The 20,862-nt window shown below is 42.0% G+C and overlaps 2 long non-coding RNA genes across 3 annotated transcripts in view; one reads left to right on the top strand and one right to left on the bottom strand.

Annotated features, from left to right (window-relative positions):
- LOC134911799 (uncharacterized) overlaps window positions 1-20,862 on the top strand; it is a 67,946-nt gene that overhangs the window by 29,318 nt on the left and 17,766 nt on the right. The window contains exon 3 of one of the 2 annotated variants that reach the window (XR_010176848.1): window positions 15,165-15,757. The exons of the other annotated variant lie outside the window; for it this stretch is intronic. This is a non-coding gene — a long non-coding RNA (uncharacterized LOC134911799). The remainder of the gene's footprint in view (window positions 1-15,164; window positions 15,758-20,862) is intronic. 2 annotated transcript variants of the gene reach the window in all.
- Window positions 2,167-20,862, bottom strand: part of LOC134911800 (uncharacterized) — a 48,164-nt gene continuing 29,468 nt past the window's right edge. The window contains exons 2-3 of the long non-coding RNA XR_010176850.1: window positions 8,544-8,613; window positions 2,167-2,515 (exon numbers count right to left, since the gene is read on the bottom strand). This is a non-coding gene — a long non-coding RNA (uncharacterized LOC134911800). The remainder of the gene's footprint in view (window positions 2,516-8,543; window positions 8,614-20,862) is intronic.

Below are 20,862 nucleotides of genomic sequence, written 5' to 3' on the forward strand. Positions count from 1 at the left end.
GGGCAATCTGCATATTTTCATAATACACATTTTTTTTATTTTTTTTATTTTAACACTGTCTACAATAATGGAGCCTTTTACTGACACTATTGTCATGTTCATGATCCAAGCCAGTGTAGAGGAGGAAAGTGATCATGATGCAGATCATGATGGTGCTCAGGAAATAGCTCCATTGGGTGAGTCAGTGCGTGTGTCAATTCCACGTCCATGTTAGTATCGTACTAGGCGTGTACTGGAGCAGTGTCGGACTGGGGTAGGATGGGACCACCGGGGAACAGCAATGGTAGGGGCCCATGTTTAGGGCTGTGGCTAGTCTCCAGAGGTGGTGCAACCAGCTACCACAGAGGCTTGGTAACCATTATAGAGTGCATTGTCTGGACCCCTAATAAATTTATATAGTAAATACCGCTAGTTCATAATGATAATGTACCAGATTAATTCCAGCAATGCACTGTAGAGAATATACTAAAGTCCTGTGTAGTATAATATGACATATGTATAATGTATAATTCAAGTACACAGTCTGGAACCTGGCTCCTAGAGAAGGAGGTGCAGACCCCTGGCTGTGGGGCCCACCAGGGGTTTCCTCTGTACCCCTGTGGACCAGTCCATCCCTGTACTGGAGAGTCTCTCCGAGGCGGAGGTGATAGAAAGTTATCGCTTATTTTAGTGGCTGAGTATTCTGTGGGGATATCACCTGGGATATCGATAATAAGATAATGGAGTGAAGATCTGAAGAGGAATAATCTTGTTAAAGTTACACATTTGTAGCTAAATTCCCATGCATCTTACATGATTCGTTTGTAGAATTGATCTTACTATTGCAACAACAGGTTTGTAAATCTTTTATTGTTCAGAAAATGTAAATAACGTAATTTATAGCGAATATGCTTATAATTTGCTACAATTTTAAGAGAGCCCTTCCTGAATTTAAAATGAATATGCCCCTCCAGAAATAGTAACATTCTGACACATTCCAAATCATTCCAACCATGGGGGTAATTCAGACCTGATCGCTAGGATGCATTTTTTGCATCCCTACGATCAGATAGTCGCCACCTACAGGGCGAGGGTATGGTGTGTGTGCAGGGGTGCGTTCACTTTTGCTGCAGAGCTGCACAAACATAAGTTTGTGCAGTCTCTGCACTGCCCAGGACTTACTCAGCCGCTGCGATGATCGGGACCGGAGCTGACGTCAGAAACCCTCCTTCAAAACGCCTGGTCACTCCTGCATTTTCCCGGACACTCCTACAAAATGGTCAGTTACCACCCACAACCCCCCCTGTCAATCTCTTTGCAATACGTTTGGAATTTTCTCACCATCCCGTCGCTAACCGGCAATCCCCGTTACTGCCGTCCATCGTGCCTGCGCATTGCGGTGCATACGCATGCGCAGTTCAGATCTGATCACAGGCTGTGAGAAAACGCAGCCTAGCGATCAGGTCTGAATCAGACCCCATATCATAGTTTTAATGGGGTGTGGAAAGCACTAATTTTGCAAAGGTATCCGGATGATAGATAGACAGTGTCTAGTTAGACAGTCAACAGATAGACACCACATGTTAGACAGACATTAGGTCTACAGGGTCAAAAGGATGACCTGAAAAAGGTAGACAGTACAAAATGTCGACAGGGTCAAAAGGTCGACATGAAAGTGGTCGACATAAAAATAGTAGACACAGGTTTTCTTTTTTTTACAATTTTACATGTTTTTGGACTTTTTCAAACCTTCTCTATCCATGTCGGCATAGAGTTGGTTATAAATCTTGTGATGAGCGCAGCGAGCCACCGATCCCAAAGTGTGGCGACTGAAGCGAGCCCCGCGAGGGTATGCCTTTCTACAATTGTCGGTCCCAGATGACAAAACTATCCACACAAACCCCAAAAATGCAAAAAAAAAAGTTGTCTACCCTTTTTATGTCGACCAATTTCATGTCGACCTTTTGACCCTGTCGACCTTTTGTTCTGTCTACTTTTTTCATGTCTACCTTTTGACCCTGTCTAACATGTGTTGTCTATATATGTGACTGTCTAACTAGACACTGTCTATCTGTTATACCACACCCTTTTGCAAACATTATAATGGAAATCAGTTTGTTCTTTTGAAACAAAACTAGTTTATATTTTATCCACTATTATTATTAGTATAATTATTGCTTTTATGGTGAAAAAGGTGAATAAATAGGCTGCATGTTTCTTTATGCCATAAAATCTACATCTACATCATACATTATCCTTTTTTATTGTATTTCCAAAGAACCCAAAACATGACATTTCAAATTTACTTTGTAGTCATTTTGAGACGATTTTCTTTACAAAACGACCTGATGCGGCTGATTCATAACATAAAGGTATATATGCGTTCATGAAGTTGCAATCCAGTGACAGGCCAGTTTTGGTTTTCCCATGTCAATTCTATGACATCTACTTGTAAATGAACTGCGACTTTGTAATGAGAAGCTTTTTCTAAGCTGATGTTGAACATGAATTCCCAGTGAGAAGATCAATTGATTTTCTAGAAAAGAAGGAAACGAGAGATGAAGAATTACAAACACCAGCACATTGAACTCTGCCACTATGGTTCGGTAGTTTACATCATTAATCATCCATATACTGTGAACGTTTTCAATTTATTTTGCCACATGGTTAGTGCATAATGCATTAGGCTTTCTGACCTATGACACATGACATTTATGCTTAAGATGAAGAGATGGACTCTGAATTTTGTTTGCATGTTGTATATTTATTATATGGAAATTTTATTGTTGGCTCCTAAATATAAATTTAAAATATGTGCACATAATTTAGGTTATCTTAAAGGGGACATAGTGACATTATAAATCTTTTATTACATGTTGATTATTACATGACATTTAAATAAATAAATAAATGGGCCGAGCAATATGAGAGTTAAGCGCCCCAAACTGTCCATATGATGTTTATTGATCAATATAGCTGAAGGTCCAGTAATCTTTGCCAGGATAAAAAACAAGGCAACCAAAAAGGGACTCCTGTCCGGGGCTGGCATAGAGTGCAACCGAATTTACTGCACTATATATGAAACTGTTAATAAAAAAAAAAAAAAATATATATATATATATATATATATATATTTATTTCTGCACATATATAATTGTGTATATCTGTCCTTCCTCCCCCACACACACCACAGTCTGTATCTCCCTCTCTCCCTCCTCCCACACACCCTACAGTCTCCAAAAGCCTTGTATCCCCTCCATAGGCGGATCCAGGGGGGGAGGGGGGGCACTCGGGCACGTGCCCCCTCTGTTGTTTCTGACTTTTTTCAAAGGGAGAACAGCAGTAGCACTACTGCTATTTCCGTCAGTCAGATTTTATAAAAGAGCCGGCAGGCACTAGGACACGCCACGGCTCTAACAGCAAGTCAGTGTGGTAACCAATGGGGAGGCTGGAGCTGCAGCTCCAGCCTCCCCCTGCTCACACCGCAACCTACCTCTCACACTGCCAGCCGGCCAGAGTCCAGTCCAGGCGCGGGGTTCAAATGCCAGCATCGAGTAAGACTGTTACTTATGATAATGCAGAAGGCTTCATTAGCCCTCATTGCACCACACAGTACCCCAGCGCTTCCTCCTCTACTTCCTTTATCACCATGCTAGGTGCTGTCAAACTCAGCCTCAGCTTTGAGAATGCGGCCCGTGTGATTGTGACAGGGCTGTCCTGCAGATGTCTTATGCTGCTTGTTGGAGATCCAGCTGGCTGCTTCTGCTAATCAAAGATGGGCAGTTCGTGTGCTGCAGTCTGAGTCTCACTGCAGTGCCCAAAACAAGGTATGCTGCACCTGCCACCACCAACTAAAAACTATAATAATTATATTGTGCAGGGGTGCCTTCCAGGCTCCCATAACTAATGGAACAGGTGACCAACATTTCAAGGCCCAATCAGCCTTTTGATCAGGGTGAAACATTGGCAACAAACCAGGATTCGCTCCTACAGCTAATCATTACCTGATGGCGTATTCTTTGAGGCCACGCCCCCTGTGATACCACACCCCTTATCTGGGAGCACACGTGCCTTAGGTGCATGTAAATATAACTATTATGGTTCCCCTATCATGGTGCCCCCCCCTTTCATTTTCTTCTGGATCCGCCCCTGATCCCCTCACCAAGCCACTCTTACCCTGGGGAGAGACTTACCCTCACTGCACTCCCCAGTATCCAGACCCGAACACAGCACAGCAGGTACCATGCAGCCCTCACGCCCCATCAGAAGAGGCCAGTGCAGGGCACGGGAACCCTGCCCAGCGGAGTTGCTGCTATGTCCTGTAACTGCCTGCTACAGAGCTGGACCTGGAAGAACGGGCACACACTTGTACCACACAGTCACTGTGTGTGAGAGGCTCCTGTCACTCTGAGGCCGCACCCACACCGCCTGTAGCTCACTGCCCTATTTAAACAAGATGGCTCACATCCCTTCCGGACACTAAGTGGCGTATCCTTGGGGCCCGGTACACGTGTCCCCTTTGACCCCCCTGTCGCTGGCCCTTACTGGTTACACTAGTTGCTGTGACATTATTGGACTTCTCTGTTACTGTCTGCATCCTTTACTTGTTGCTTGTAATAGAGTTAGTTGCTAGGCATTTTCGCTCTGTATAAATCTGTTAATGGTTAATCCTTGATCAATTTTACTATTTTTGTCTGCTGCCAGCCCTAACCTCTGCATGTATTGATAATCCGATAATCCTTGTCAGATGCCAATACTAATATCAGCCTGTGTATGTTATCCTTGTCCATCACTTATCCTGTCTGCATTCAGACCTACATGTGAGTCAGAGTCAGGCCCATAGTGCTTAACACTAGTTTATTTATGTGTAAAAGTACACACATTGCTCAATGTATACAGTTATCAATCAATCTCATCCGCTCATATGGAAGATGCAGGTTTTCTATCCAGAGAACATGTCAGCAATCACTGCATTAGCATGTATATAGCTCCTGCATAACAATAATGGGCAATAATGGATGTTTTGATCTGAGCATAGTCCCTACAGTCACTCATTTCACTAGAAGAATGCTATCACCCTCTTCTGGGGTGGGTCCGAGTTCGCCTGACGTGCGGGATGCCGGTTGAACTCTGACTTTTTTTTTAAATGGATAGTAATTTACAAGGCATGGTTTTGCCTTGTAAATGATTGCCCCTTTAAAAAAAGTCCCAGTTTGGCCAGCATCCCACACGTCGGGCGAACTCGGACTCCATTACATCCCACCCTTGATGTGATTTGAGAGTCCTTTGTTTGCAAGAAATATTGTACTGTATTCTGGTCTCCAGTTGATAATCTCAAAAAAGTTTTTGTAAAATGAACCGGGCAGTGAATCCACATTCAGGATTTGTAATGATCAAAGCAGGTTGGGAAGAAGACTTACTGTATATAGCCAAGCATACGCAGTGTATGCACAATGCCTGATACCTTTCGTTGTTATTTAAACAACTTCCTCAAGGGCAAGTATTAAAATGTATTATCGTTAATATATGGTTCTCTTATAATAACAGTGATATATGTAAAAGAAAACAATGACCTGTAGTCAGGGCCGTAGAGGGCCACGCCGCGCGCTCCACAGAGGGGTGTATTTTTATAATGGGGGAGGGGGGGTGCACTTCCTACCTTACTTTATTTGCAAGCGGTCCCTCTTCCAGTGATATTTGGGAAGATGATGCTGGTCACTACTGAGCATTTGCTTCCTGAAGATATCACCGGGAAGATGGCGCAGATGACGCCGGCAACAGCACAGGTATATGGGGGGAGGGGGGTTATCGGACTCGGGCCCCTCCACCAGCCCGGGCTCGGGTAATATGTACCCGTTTCCCTCCCACTTTGGCGCCTCTGCCTTTAGCTCTCTCAAACATAGCATTCCAAAATATTGAAATATCTGGAATATATAAATGCACTTCTTATGAATGGGGTAGTGGTGATGATGGTGGACAGATACTGTATGTTCTAATGCCTTGATTATGGGGGTTAGGATTATGATGATGCGATTCAACGTGACTCATCGGCCGTCCAGCCTGCCCACTTCACTCGGGACACATATGTTTGTGAACAGCATCACATTGAATTTACTATGTACTCCCACTGAGATGATAGTAAGTTTCCAACTGCAGTGATGCACTTTCTATACTAAATGAAATTCATATGCATATTGCTGAAATGGAAAAGCTGTGACAACAACCAGTAAGAGCTGTTGTGAATGTCGTCTGGCTTTGCTTTGATGAGCATGAAGGTGCTGAATGATTCTGTCCATTTGTTTTCTTGAGCAGACACAGATGCAAAGTGTATAAACCAGATGAGACGTGTGTGGTTTCCCATTCGACTGGTCAGATGACGCAGCTGTCTTATTAGTTTTGTGTGAACATGATTTAAGCTACATGTGTGAGTTGCCTTAGCTTACCGATGATATTCTGTCTCTTGCACTGCATATGTATATACAGTAGGGTTTGGACTCCCTACCATCTTACCTTCCTAAGACAATATGTTATTATAAATGAAACTGGTGACAGTTATGTCCTTATGTCTAAGCTATGTGAGACAGATTAGATTGCGTTCAAATTAGTAGATCTCTATATGATAACTTGTTTAATAAGAATAGCCCCCCACCCCAAATTAAATGGGAGGGGAGTACTTCCACAAGCTCCAGGCTTCCACAAGCTCCAGGCTTCAAGTAATGATGGGTGGTCCTGGAGGGACCATCTAGTTGCTAAATGTGGAGGTAGTTCGTGAGAAGATTAGGTTGTCCAAAAATGAAGCAAGATTCATTAAGCCCAGCACAAATTTCTTTGGTACATTAAGATACACTTAATGTACAGTAGGGTCCAACTGGGGACAGATAAAAGCTCCTTTAAGTAGGTCACATGTCTTAATAGCGTTATGTCTTATAATAGATGTTTAATTAATGTATACAGGTGGGTGTGGTATGCAAGGTCGACCACACTTAGGTCATCAGTGTCTAGGTCGACTTTCTTTTGGTGTTGTTTTTTCCGTACAGTGACCGGGATCCCCAATTAGTGCTTTGGGCAAGGTTGCTGTTATGATCTCTTTAAACGAGTTTAGTGCAGTTTTTTTATTAACCTTTATAAATGAGACGTCCCCCTTTAGAACCTCTGTAACTGGGCTAAGTACAGGTTTGACAAGTCTCTATGTGATATGGACTAACAGGGGTATCCTGTAAGAACCTGCATAAGTGAGAACCTCTATTAGTGAGACAAACACTTCTTGGACCTGGATAAGTGAGAAACTGAATAAGTGAGAAACCTCTTTAAGCGAGACTAAACGTTCTGTCCCTTGAGATCCCACTTAACCAGGTTCAACTGTATATACATATACACTGATTACAGTGTGTACCATCCATTCTAAAATTGCCTCAACTGTAAATGAGAGGTATCTATCTATCTATCTATCTATCTATCTATCTATCTATCTATCTATCTATCTATCTATCTATCTATCTATCTATTCTATCTAATTTACAGTTGGACTTAAGTCACTTATATGGCAAGTCCAGTGTCGGACTGGGGCATGAAGGGCCCATCGGGGGGATGCAATTTTAGGGGCCCATTCTTGTGAGTGTGGCCAGCCACCAAGGGGGTGTGGCCAGACCCGATAGAGGCTTGGCTAACCATTAGAGAATGTATGGTCTGGGCCCCTTGACATATAGTAAATACTGCTAGTTTATGCATGACGATGTACCAGATTAATAACAGCATTGCACTGTAGAAAATACTCCATAATCCTGTGCAGTATAATGCAACTAAAGTATAATGTATAATTCAAGTGCACAGTCTGGAACCTGGGTGGGGACCCAGGCAGTGGGGCCCGCCGGGGGTTTCCCCAGTGCCTCTATGGGCTAGTCCAACCCTGGGCAAGTCTCTCTGATGGAGCAGTACCTGCCCTTATCGGTGCCACGTGCATACTGTATATGTTGCCTTCTCAATCTCAATGAATTGCTTTTTCAAAAGTCGGCAAGTATTGTTCTTTGATGTTACTTCTGTCTTAAAGTGCATACAAATTCAATTCCCCCTGAATCCCAATTGCCCCGACAACAAAGTTTTAAACAGTATGTATTTCTCCTGTGGTGTGCATCCAGTGAGGTTCATAAATGAGGGCCCCTGGTTCAAGAAGCTGGGCAGAGTCAGGACATTGATAGTGATATTCATTCTCCGTATTTTATGCTGAGGTACAAAAAAACAGTTTTGGTCTGCAGGGTGAGATATTAAAATGTGATTGATTGATCACAATGCAAAGGGCTTTCCTGATTTGCAGGCAGCTGCTGAACCTTCTAGCTTTTTAAAAAGCCTGTTTCATGTCTTTGGAGGTGACGGAATCCAGGCCTCGCTCTGCACCTCTAATGGGGTGCCCTTTGTAGCTTTCAGGTATCTTTTACATTAAACATTCAAATGTTCAATAGTGTGCCCCCCCCCCCCCCCAGTTACTTTACAGGGGCAGGTGGCTAGGGATGCACCAGGCAGAAGAGGTCAGCCCAGGGTATAATATGAGAAAACTATGTCATACTTACAGTAGATCCATCCCTCTGCGGCCAAGTACTGTAGGTCCTTACTCCTGCTGCTATCTGATTCCGGCCACTCCTGCATTATGTAATAAACCTGATTCAGCATTTTGCCACATCTTGGGAATAACAAAGAGTTAATGAACAAGCCTCTACAGTAAATTTAGGGCCACCACAAACCTACAGCCTAATAACATGCAGATTGCAGAGCACATTTTATCACCTCTTGCTCCGCTTATGTTTTATTTTCTTCCCTTCTTGAAGGGAAAATAAGAGTTTAAAATAACAGACAAAATATGTTTTCAATTGCATTATAAGAATGATTATTTTTCAAAGCCTGATTATGATATAAACTCCAGCAATCACCACTGATTTGTTTAGAAGCTTTTTTGGCAGTGAGGCCGGAGTCAAGCTCTTTTGGACTGTTGTGTTTTGCATGCAATTCGTTCTTGTACAGTAACTGATCTCTTGTAGCTTTCTAAAGCGTTGTAATAAGCTGTCAATTGTTCTTTTTAAAGCTACTTAATGATCTTATAAACAAAATATAAAAATGCAGTTGAGAACAACCTGTGTCTCCCAGCTGTTTTGCGAGGCATGCTGGAAATTGTAGTCCTACAATAGTTCAATGTCCTCAGGTTGCCACTTCTTTTCTAGAAAGCAGTTTACGTGTAATATACATAATAATGAGCGGTTGAATAAAATGCACTGTATTTCGCACATTGATAAAGCTGGTAAATGATTCATAAAAAATGACAGATGATACATAATGAATTAGGGGGTCTATGTACCAAGCAATAATCCATCACCCCCCAGATAAGTAGGGTCAGAAAAGACCTTGGAAAGATCAGGGTACAATAAAAATAATATTGTCAGTCCCTAGTGAAGCACTCAGGGCGGGATATACTAAAGTTAAAATGCATTTTCCTATGTACTAACATCCGTCTGCCGGGTCTCCACTGCGCAGGGTAATGCCAACTTTTGCTGGCATCCCGAAAGTTACAATCCCAACAGAGGTAGGGTAAGTATGTTAACCCTATCCCCCTGCCCCACTAACCCTCTCTTCCTGCAGCCTGAACCTAACCCTTTACCCCCCCCCCCCCACAGCCTAACCCTAACCGTCCCCATTGGTGCCTAACCCTAAACCCCTCTTCCCACAGCCTAAACCTAACCCACCCTCCCCTCATCCTAAGCCTACTCCCCCCCTCCCCGCATCCTACACCTAACCCCCCCTCCACGCAGCCTAACCCTAACCTTTCGCCCCCCACAGCCTAAACTTAAACTGGGGAGTACAGAAGAATAAAATGGAGGGCGCTGTCAATAACCGCTGGTGTAGGGGGTGGTAATCCCCAATATGTGGAAACACAGAAAAAACAAAAAACACCTGCGCTCTGTTGCTGATAAAAGGGGTATATCCCTCTAATAGATAAAATAAAAATTGATTAATAATTAATAAGGACGGTAGGTTTAAGTTGAATTAATATATAGTCAGTTTAATTAGAATAATGTCTAAAAACATATAAGATGTCTTACATATAAAATCATCTCAATAAATAAATTCATAGGTCAAAGAACATTCACCAATCCCCTTAGGAGAAATATATCATACCCCAGGCTAGGATTCTCTCCGGAATATAGGGGGTCATTCCGAGTTGTTCGCTCGCAAGCTGCTTTTAGCAGCTTTGCACACGCTAAGCCGCCGCCTACTGGGAGTGAATCTTAGCTTATCAAAATTGCGAACGAAATATTAGCAGAATTGCGAATAGACACTTCTTAGCAGTTTCTGAGTAGCTCCACACTTACTCGGCATCTGCGATCAGTTCAGTGCTTGTCGTTCCTGGTTTGACGTCACAAACACACCCAGCGTTCGCCCAGACACTCCTCCGTTTCTCTAGCCACTCCCGCGTTTTTCCCCAGAAACGGTAGCGTTTTTTCGCACACACCCATAAAACGGCCAGTTTCCGCCCAGAAACACCCACTTCCTGTCAATCACATTACGATCCCCAGAACGAAGAAAAAACCTCGTAATACCGTGAGTAAAATACCTAACTGCATAGCAAATTTACTTGGCGCAGTCGCACTGCGGACATTGCGCATGCGCATTAGCGACTAATCGCTCCGTTGCGTCAAAAAAAAATGAGCGAACAACTCGAATGACCCCCATAGTCCACAAGTATAATTGCAAGTGAGTGGTAGATTCGATAGGTCCCTTTTAAGCACAAAGTGCAAGCTTTTCCATGAGGGTAGGGATGTCTCCAATCTCACAGTAAGTGGTAATGTCCAAAGGAGAGAGTCCAATTGGTGCCGTCCGGGTAAAATTTAAGAGAAAGTTCTCCAGTTCCGAAGAGGGGATATTTGTGAAATGTCCAGCAATATCGTCTCAACGCGTTTCGCTGGTGTTGACAGCCAGCTTCCTCAGGAGTGAATGATGGAGTCTGACCCAGGACTCCTTATATACCCTATACAATTAATAAAACTGCAGACACCTGTAAATCAATTAATTCAACAACCTAACCGTCCTAATAAAATAGTAAAAGATGTATCACATTAACCTATGATCTGGTCTCACATATGGATGCTTACATTCTTAATCAAAAACGAAATCTGAGAGATGGTAAAAAACTGATATGTTTAATCTAGTGAAATACACACAGTCCGGTCATGTGATTCCTCCTCATCACATGACCGTATTCTATTCAGCCCATTGGATTATACAGGTCAATGACCAATCTGACCTGAAGTCTGTAAGGAATAGGGCGGAAGCGCCGGCGCCAGCCACAGGCAGGACGGCGCCATGGAGATGCACCCATAGCCACGCCCCCTGACGTGCGGTCCACGGCGTCGATCAGCGTCACCTGACGTATGACCGGCGTCCGGATGTTACGTCACCGCGCGGCCCGCGATGCCGATACACGTGAAGCGACACGTGATCGGCTCGCGGACGTCGCACCATGGCAACGCGGCCTGGGGCATAGCAACGGCACAGTCAGCCTCCGGCCGGCGCATGCGCATCGGCCATAGAGCCCGTAAATGGAGAAATCACCTTATGGTCTTGTATGTAATCGGCCATAGAGCCCGTAAATGGAGAAATCACCTTATGGTCTTGTATGTAATCGGCCATAGAGCCCGTAAATGGAGAAATCACCTTATGGTCTTGTATGTAATACACATACAAGACCATAAGGTGATTTCTCCATTTACGGGCTCTATGGCCGATGCGCATGCGCCGGCCGGAGGCTGACCGTGCCGTTGCTATGCCCCAGGCCGCGTTGCCATGGTGCGGCGTCCGCGAGCCGATCACGTGTCGCTTCACGTGTATCGGCATCGCAGGCCGCGCGGTGACGTAACATCCGGACGCCGGTCATACGTCAGGTGACGCTGAATGACGCCGTGGACCGCACGTCAGGGGGCGTGGCTATGGGTGCATCTCCATGGCGCCGTCCTGCCTGTGGCTGGCGCTGTCGCCGGCGCTTCCGCCCTATTCCCTACAGACTTCAGGTCAGATTGGTCATCTGACCTGTATAATCCAATGGGCTGAATAGAAATCGGTCATGTGATGAGGAGGAATCACATGACCGGACTGTGTGTATTTCACTAGATTAAACATATCAGTTTTTTACCATCTCTCAGATTTCGTTTTTGATTAAGAATGTAAGCATCCATATGTGAGACCAGATCATAGGTTAATGTGATACATCTTTTACTATTTTATTAGGACGGTTAGGTTGTTGAATTAATTGATTTACAGGTGTCTGCAGTTTTATTAATTGTATAGGGTATATAAGGAGTCCTGGGTCAGACTCCATCATTCACTCCTGAGGAGGCACCAATTGGACTCTCTCCTTTGGACATTACCACTTACGGTGAGATTGGAGACATCCCTACCTGCATGGAAAAGCTTGCACTTTGTGCTTAAAAGGGACCTATCGAATCTACCACTCACTTGCAATTATACTTGTGGACTATATTCCGGAGAGAATCCTAGCCTGGGGTATGATATATTTCTCCTAACGGGATTGGTGAATGTTCTTTGACCTATGAATTTATTTATTGAGATGATTTTATATGTAAGACATCTTACAGTATATGTTTGTAGACATTATTCTAATTAAACTGACTATATATTAATTCAACTTAAACCTACCGTCCTTATTAATTATTAATCAATTTTTATTTTATCTATTAGAGGGATATACCCCTTTTATCAGCAACAGAGCGCAGGTGTTTTTTGTTTAAACTGGGGAGTGCCAGAGTATTGAGAGAAAACCAGTACAAAACATTGAGACATGACCTCCACGGTGATAATTAGTTGCAGAGTATCAGGTAGACACTGACCATGGGGCTGATTCCAAGTCATACACAAGTTGCAATGCGCAGGGATCTCACAGATTTCAGCATACGGATTAGAAAAAGTTGCTTCTATAGGGGTATTGCCTGATTTATGGACATCGACAAAATATTTCGTATATATACTGTATATCCATAGGTCCACACCCATGCCCAGTAGATGTAAGCAGGGTCAGATTGGCCAAAGGGAGCACTACAAAAATGTCCCCGGTTTTGCATCCCAATCCGCCCCTGGATGTAACTACCCATAAATGGAGGTTATGTTATCCCATGTAGCTCCAAAATAATAAAAGTAATGCTGGCCATACACTAGGTTGATATCGTGTACGAATACACGATATCCACGCATCATTTGACTTATCGCATGCACAACGTGCATGTTTTGGGTGCAATTTCAAAACAATGTGCGGCCCATATGATCCGGGTAGGGGTCCATTGCGGGTCGAATGATAGATCGTACAGTGCAAAATCACCATACAATCTATCGTACGCTGGGGAGCTGGCGGGAGGGTGGTTGTGGTGGTGGGGTAATTGGCCGTCCTACTGTATGGCCAGCATTAAGCAGGGGTGCACTCACCAGACCTGAAAATATAGTTATTTTAGGAGAAAACTTAACCTCTGCCTACACTTACAATTCCTGTAGTACCCTGTAGTTAAAATAACCTAAAATAACATAAAAAAGAAAATTAGATTTCTAAGCACATTTCCAGCAACATAATAAAAACATATTGATGTACAAGAGTATCGCATATAATAAGACAGTTACTGCATCCTTAAAATGCTAAATTAAGTAAAATAGGATAAAACAAAAAATGTATTTAGCTATTAATCATCATCATCAATATTGGAATGGTGCCTTTGTACACAGCACCCTAAGTTACGGTTGGTCTCAACCCTGATTCCTCATGTTCCATGTTGACTGCGCAATCTGTGCCATTCCCTGTCCCTATGGGGACAGGCCTGCGCCATCTTTTAGAGTGCTTATGTGACTGACTGCTGGCAAAATGGAGGCAGGGAACACAAATGGGTCATCCCTATATCAGCTCCTCTATGGTTGCAGCAAGCCATAAAGTGAAAAGAGAACTACCTGACAAGTTCTCTAAAGGGAAAAGCAAAGAGAGGGAGGGTAAAATCTCAGACTACTGTATTTATACAGGGCAACAGCGATCTTTAACTTAGTACAAAGAAGATAGACATGACTGGGTACAGTAGGTGGCCGATACATCCATGTTGTTTCAAGGCTTACTTTATCCGCTAAGAAGGAGTTAGGAACAATTAGCTAGTGCATTGCGCAAGTACTGCACATTTCCCCACATGGCTGAAACTAAAGCAAGTGATAAATTTAGTCTGCAGTTACTTTTGATCCATTGTTTAATGTTGCTCTAGAGAAAAGCAACAAATACAGAACATATGATACACATTACATCAAACTAAACACTTCATCTCAGCTAGTCATACAGTGCATTCTTTAGTCATCTGATACACGCAAACAAGGCAGAAAGTCTTCAAGATCAGTAACTAACACATTAAAATTATAACGCTACCGCACATAATGACGGCGTTGTTCAATATACTGTAAGAGTGTGTGGCTGCCGTCAGAATGCATGTGCCTGGAGGATCAGAGATGTTTTGCAGGTGTTATTTATGTAAGCTTCACTAAACAGCAGGGAATCATAAAAAAGAGATTGATACTTGTACCACATGTCTTGTCTAAAAACATGACACTGATTGTTATAAAAAAAGAACCAAAAACAAAAAAAAAGATAATAAAGAATATAGGGCCTCATTCACCGCGGATCACAATTGCGCAAATGAACGCACACTGATTGCGATCACAAACGCAAATCTGTGAAGACCTTATAAACAAACCTACAATCGCACCTGCGTATGCTACAACCCCATCGCAAATCTAGCCCACTCCTTATGCACGCACTGCTACAAATGAAAACTTACGAGAATAAATCTCTTATACATCGATGTCAGCACAAAACCATTGTAGTTTGTCCTAAGCAAATCACTGTATGTGCTACTCACTAACGTCACATCAGGCGATTGCAAATAAATTACTAATTAAACCATTAATTACATGAAGAGCTGTTTAGGCAAGGAATTTGCAAAGCCCCCCAAATATTAACTATGTTACTATGTTACTATGAAGACCATCACCTGCCTGTGATTTTGCAATTATTAGCTTTAGCTGCTGCCATCAGTAGGTTGTGTAGGTCTCTAGCTATCAGTCTGTGTTACTAATGCGTTTGCAATTCCTGCAATATGTTTCGCATGTAGGGCCTAATTCAGCATGGATGGTTATTCTGAGAAATTGCAGTTGTCTGTGTGCCACCTTGACAGAAAGAAAAAACGCCCCGTGCAAATTTGCGATTGCATAACAGATCGCTATCCACTTGCAGATACGCACATCCCGGAACATCGAAGAGTCTTTGCTGTCTGAGCAAATGTGAATAGTTCTGAGGCTACCACTAATCTGCGACTCAGACAGGCTAGAAGTGGTCTGCGCTGACGTCAGATACCCTCCCTCTTATGAAACCACCGTAACGTGGGCGGAGAAACGCGTAAAGACTTTACCCATCGGGAGTTACTTGGATACACTATCTGACTGGCATTATTTTCCATCAAGGCATGCCAGCACTTTTCAGCTACACTCTCGCTGTCGTAACAAAGTGCGTTACATCGGCGCCTGATGAGGATGCGTATCTAGCAAGGAAGTCCCTCACGAGTTGTTTAAGGACAGCTTTCCAATAGAACTCTTACAGCTACGGGCACAGGTGGAGCATAGCGCTGTATCGAACATACACGGACAACAGAACCCTCCCTCTGCCCTTGTCACATGCAGTGCCAGCCTAAAAGGAATAATCCAAAAGGTAAGCAGAGTGCTTTTAACTGCTCTTAAAGGAAATTAGCTATTAACTCTCCCTCTGCTGCAATTGCCTCAAAAATATGGAGGAAGCCATAGGAGGTGAGCATTACATTGGGTTCTGTAACTACCTTTCAGATTCTCTCCTATTTGACTCACATAATTCTGCAATATTATACCATATCTGACATTATTGTTCAACAGCAAAAAGAAAAGTGGCTGGTTCATAACACCTGACAACCAAGGTTTTACACAGTATGGTGTTTCCGGAGACAGTTGTGTCAGTAACCTATTTTAGATATTTAATATTGTTGGTGTATGCAATGTGTATGTAATTATAACTGTGTTCTATATTTTTTATCTACAGTATATATAAATTGTTTAAGTTTTATTTTATTAATAAAATACAATTTATCTAAACTGCTCATAAGCTCCCTTGATATTTTTAATATCTACCTTACCTCTTTTTGCTATTTGGTACTACAGTGGTGCTGACTGGGAGCAGCAGAACAGTTGATTTAAAGAATTAATACTGAGCAGAATTGGTGGCTCTATAAGTGCTAGGGGTTTTCTATGTTTTGTTTGTCCTCCCCAAAAACACCTGAGCACACCTGCTTTTTTTCTGACACACTCAGAAAACGGTGGGTTTCCATCCAGAAACGCCGTCTTCCTGTTGGTCAAATAGCGGCTGCATTGCCTTTATGATCTATACATATTTTTTGCTGCTATTACCCCACGTGTGCGCAATGCGAATGCTAGGCATGTGTAATAGTTTTATAATTGCCCCATTAGCAAATTGTCTAATTACACAGCCCAACGCGTGTTTTGGTGCCGAGGATTTTTGAGTTGAGTTCATGTATATTTGGTGTGCTGATTTCAAATAAAACATTCATTTTCGCCTATCAGCTCTAATTTTTGAGATATAAACATCGTCTGATTTGTGTTACCCTATTTCATATTAGGCCTATGATTCACATAATAAAACACAAAACGTTAAAAAACAGTCTAAAAATATTTTCTGTAATATTTTAATGACATTAATAAAACTTACTAACATTATAGTAACACTATAGTGACTCAAATAACACTTTTTCTTCAAAATAATAAAATTTAACCATGAATGAAAAGAAAATTAGTTTAGGGACATTCTTGAATGGACTTTGTTTGGACAGTCTCTTTGTAAGTTCCAGCTGTAATCTGCCATCATATGTATAGCCCATCTTCCCTGGTAGCGATCTTTCTTTGTTTTAATGTCGTGGTGAAATCTTCACCTTGCTCTTTGCTCATATCACCCAAATTTTCTGGGACACGGTCCAAGTGGCTGTGTAAGTAATGAACTTTTATGCTCACATTACATCCAAGGTCTCTGAAATTAATGAGCATGTAGTTTTCTAGCTATGCATAGTTTTGAGCTTTGTGGTTGCCCAGAAAGTTTCTGACAACTAGGACGAATAACGTCCTGCTCAGACTGAAGGTCGCCCAGATGGCGATGTGCCATGGCTTGGGCATGCGCAAAAAGTATAGCTGATAGAGAAAAACTGTTTTTGTATTTGGAATTAGCACGCCCAATATAACCAAAATCAATACTAACATTCCAGGCACCAAACAAATTTTTCTTCCCGTTGGGCAGTGTTAGCAATCCATGCTGAATTAGGCCCATATTGTGATTGCAGCTCCGATGACACGCCCACTACACACCCCGTATAGCAGAAATTGTGGACCCATCCCACTGACATGCCTCCACCACTCCTTTTTATCGTAGCTAAATGCTATCACTACTGCGTTTGCAGATACCTATGTAGGATCACAAAAACCAGACTTAGCACATGCGCACTTTCTTGTGTATGGTTGTGTCCGCATGTGCAGTGTGGCGATAATCGTTCATTGTGCTGTAATTCGCATTTGTAACTAATGCTGAATGAAGCCCATAGAACTTCAAATCAAGCTTCAGCTAAAGATAGGTTTTAGAGAAACAATGAACTAAGTAAAATGTCAGTAATTATACCCAGAAAAACGACAGCTAAAAGTTACCAATGAATTCAAAGAAAAAACCCTGCTGTTCTATAGCCATGATCCTTCCCTCTGCTGCATAAATTGACTGACCAATTGCCAGATCTTTTGTGCAATTTTGTAAAGCATTTATGGTAGATGAGAACTGTAATTGTATTCGAGTTCTGTATATTGGCAATGAATTTAAGTTGCAAGCAATTTTGTTACAGAGTCTTAATTATCAGTTTAAAAGAATGAATCCATGCTAAACAAAAAAAATCTTTAATATAAGCACACTGTAAGAGTTGTGATTCAAACTACTCTTAACGGTTAACAGTTTCCTCACTTGATTGCAGTTACCATGGTAACCACAGTCAGATGACAAATTTTGTAGTTAGAGTATGTAGTGTGGAGAGTGAAACACCACACTTCATTACAGGAATTTCCACCTCCTTTACTTTGCCATGATGAACCCGCCAAGAAGGTACATGACTGATTGGTTCCCACTCATATGTCAGGTTACACTGAGAGAGAAGCAGAAACTAATGCTTCCTTGGGTGGAACAGATGCTTTGCAATGGTAGCCACCAAAATCTGCAAAACAGATAGATTTTTGCAAAAGGACAACTTAGTTAGATAGAAGAATTTCTTGAAAACATGGCACACAATAGGGCTGATTCTGAGTCGGATTGATCTGCATGGAAACAAATTACATGTTTTTGCAAACAGCGCAAGTGCATAAGTAAATTTCTACATTTTTAGGTATCTCTGTTTTATTCTTAGTCCGATGGAACATATCATTTCCCACACCCACACTGTACTGACCACACCCACACAACACTGGCCACACCCACACATCATTGGCCACACCCACACAGCACTGGCTACACCCAGACAGCACTGGTCAAAGCTCCTCTGCTTCTCATTTTAGACCATTCACCATTTTATGCAGCCTCAGGCACATATGGCTCTTAATCTTGCTCTGCAAAAAGGTACAAAACTTACTTTTTAAAATAAACAAAAACAAGAGTGTGTGAAGATTGCCCTTTTAAACTACAGACCTTAAAGTAAAACACTGTATTGTTCAAGAGAAAATGCCAGGCGCTATGATTTAAACAAGTGCGTAAGCAGCTCTCTCAGGGGCAATTGGTATTTCGCCCCTAATAAGGAAACAGAAAAAACGAAAAAATGAGAAAGCGCTATTCACATTTGATGTGGATTTTATTTTTCCTTAATAATCAATTTTTGCTAAAAGCACATTCAAATGCCGGCCGGCAATGCACAAACAATAATGATAAAAAATATATATATATTACAATCAACTAAGTAATAATCACACTGATTATGGATAAAATCTTTCACCTATATATTATAAGCACAATGATTCTAAATTCTAATCTGTTTTATATTAAGACAGAAATTTACATGCATACAATTAATCCACCTGTTTGTCTTCTCATGTAAATATCTTATTGCTGTTTGGTCTGACACTTTATAGACATGTGTCTCTATAGCAAAATTAGACCACACTTATGTCCATGGATCCCGGGTTAATAAAGTGCATATATTCCCAATGGATACGACCAATCCTATGGTGGACTGATTCGGAGATATTAAGTGTGGTTCATGGATAAAGTTAATGCATGTATGATGAATATGTCACTGTGTATATGATAATTGAAAATACCGTGAAATAGCCTCTGTTTAGGCACAAAGATGGTAATGCTCCTCCTGGCTGATGCTCCACAAAAGCCTTTTCGTTAGGGTTGAGCGGCTTTTATCCGCAGTGTGCTCCGTTCTCCTCCCGGCCGGTGAGCACTAACCTCGGCCTTATCCGGAGTCCATGAACGGGTAATGTTGAAGGATTTTTTCCCCCTTTCCAAAGGAACTGTGCTCCGTTTTCCTCCCGGCCGGTACGCACTACCCTCGGCCTTGTCAGGAGTCCGTGAGCAGGTAAAGGTGAAAGGTTTCTCCTCTCCACAGAGACTGTGCTGAGCTGGCTGGCTGGTGGGCTCGGTCACAAATATCCTGTGCTGTGTGTCCTAGTATCACAACAGCAATAAGATATTTACATGAGAAGACAAACAGGTGGATTAATTGTATGCATGTAAATTTCTGTCTTAATATAAAACAGATTAGAATTTAGAATCATTGTGCTTATAATATATAGGTGAAAGATTTTATCCATAATCAGTGTGATTATTACTTAGTTGATTGTAATATATATATATTTTTTATCATTATTGTTTGTGCATTGCCGGCCGGCATTTGAATGTGCTTTTAGCAAAAATTGATTATTAAGGAAAAATAAAATCCACATCAAATGTGAATAGCACTGTATTGTTCAATGTTTATTTTTTCCAGCATATTGGATGGAAGAGCGCCCATCTAGACACAGGGCCAACTTCAGCTTCCCATGTATCTTCAGTGTACAGTCCAAGCTGACTAACACATCATCAGTCTCGATTTGTTTCATATTAATTTATGATGAAACAGATGCAACATCATAAATGCTCTAGGCTAACCTCAAAGTGTGAAGTCATTGATCTTTATCGTTCAGCAACAAACAAACAAGATAAAAAGATAGCACATATTGAAAGATTTTGCAACAAATCCTAAAGCCCTATAGGGAAAAAAAGTAGTTTTGAATATCAGCAGTTGAGCTTTACCTTACAAGATCATAGCTCAAAATAAATTCTTTGATACTAATCTCCCCTCCCCATGACCTGTATTTTCCTATTCTCCCCCGTTCCCTATAGCAAGAGGAAGACCAGTGGTGAGTCATAGCTGAGATGTAAATGCCCACCACTGTACTAGATTTTAATTAAGAAGGGAGCTATAAGACATGCTATTGTGGTGCTGCAGTTTTATACTGGAGTAAGGATGGCCATTGACCATCAATGGTTTGCCACCAATGGTCGAGGGATCTGCAATTAATGGCAAAGCTATGATGGATTTCCACCATCAATGACCCTGCTGTCGTGTCGCAAAGCTCTACCACTATATCTGATTGTCCCGTAGCAGAGAAATGGTGTAAAATATCAATGGCTCTCCATCAATGGTTTTATGACAGTGATGTTAAGCCCGATGGCACCATCAATGGTTCAATCTCCATGCTGGATTA

Source organism: Pseudophryne corroboree, chromosome 4, assembly GCF_028390025.1.
Source record: "Pseudophryne corroboree isolate aPseCor3 chromosome 4, aPseCor3.hap2, whole genome shotgun sequence".
NCBI lineage: Eukaryota > Metazoa > Chordata > Amphibia > Anura > Myobatrachidae > Pseudophryne > Pseudophryne corroboree.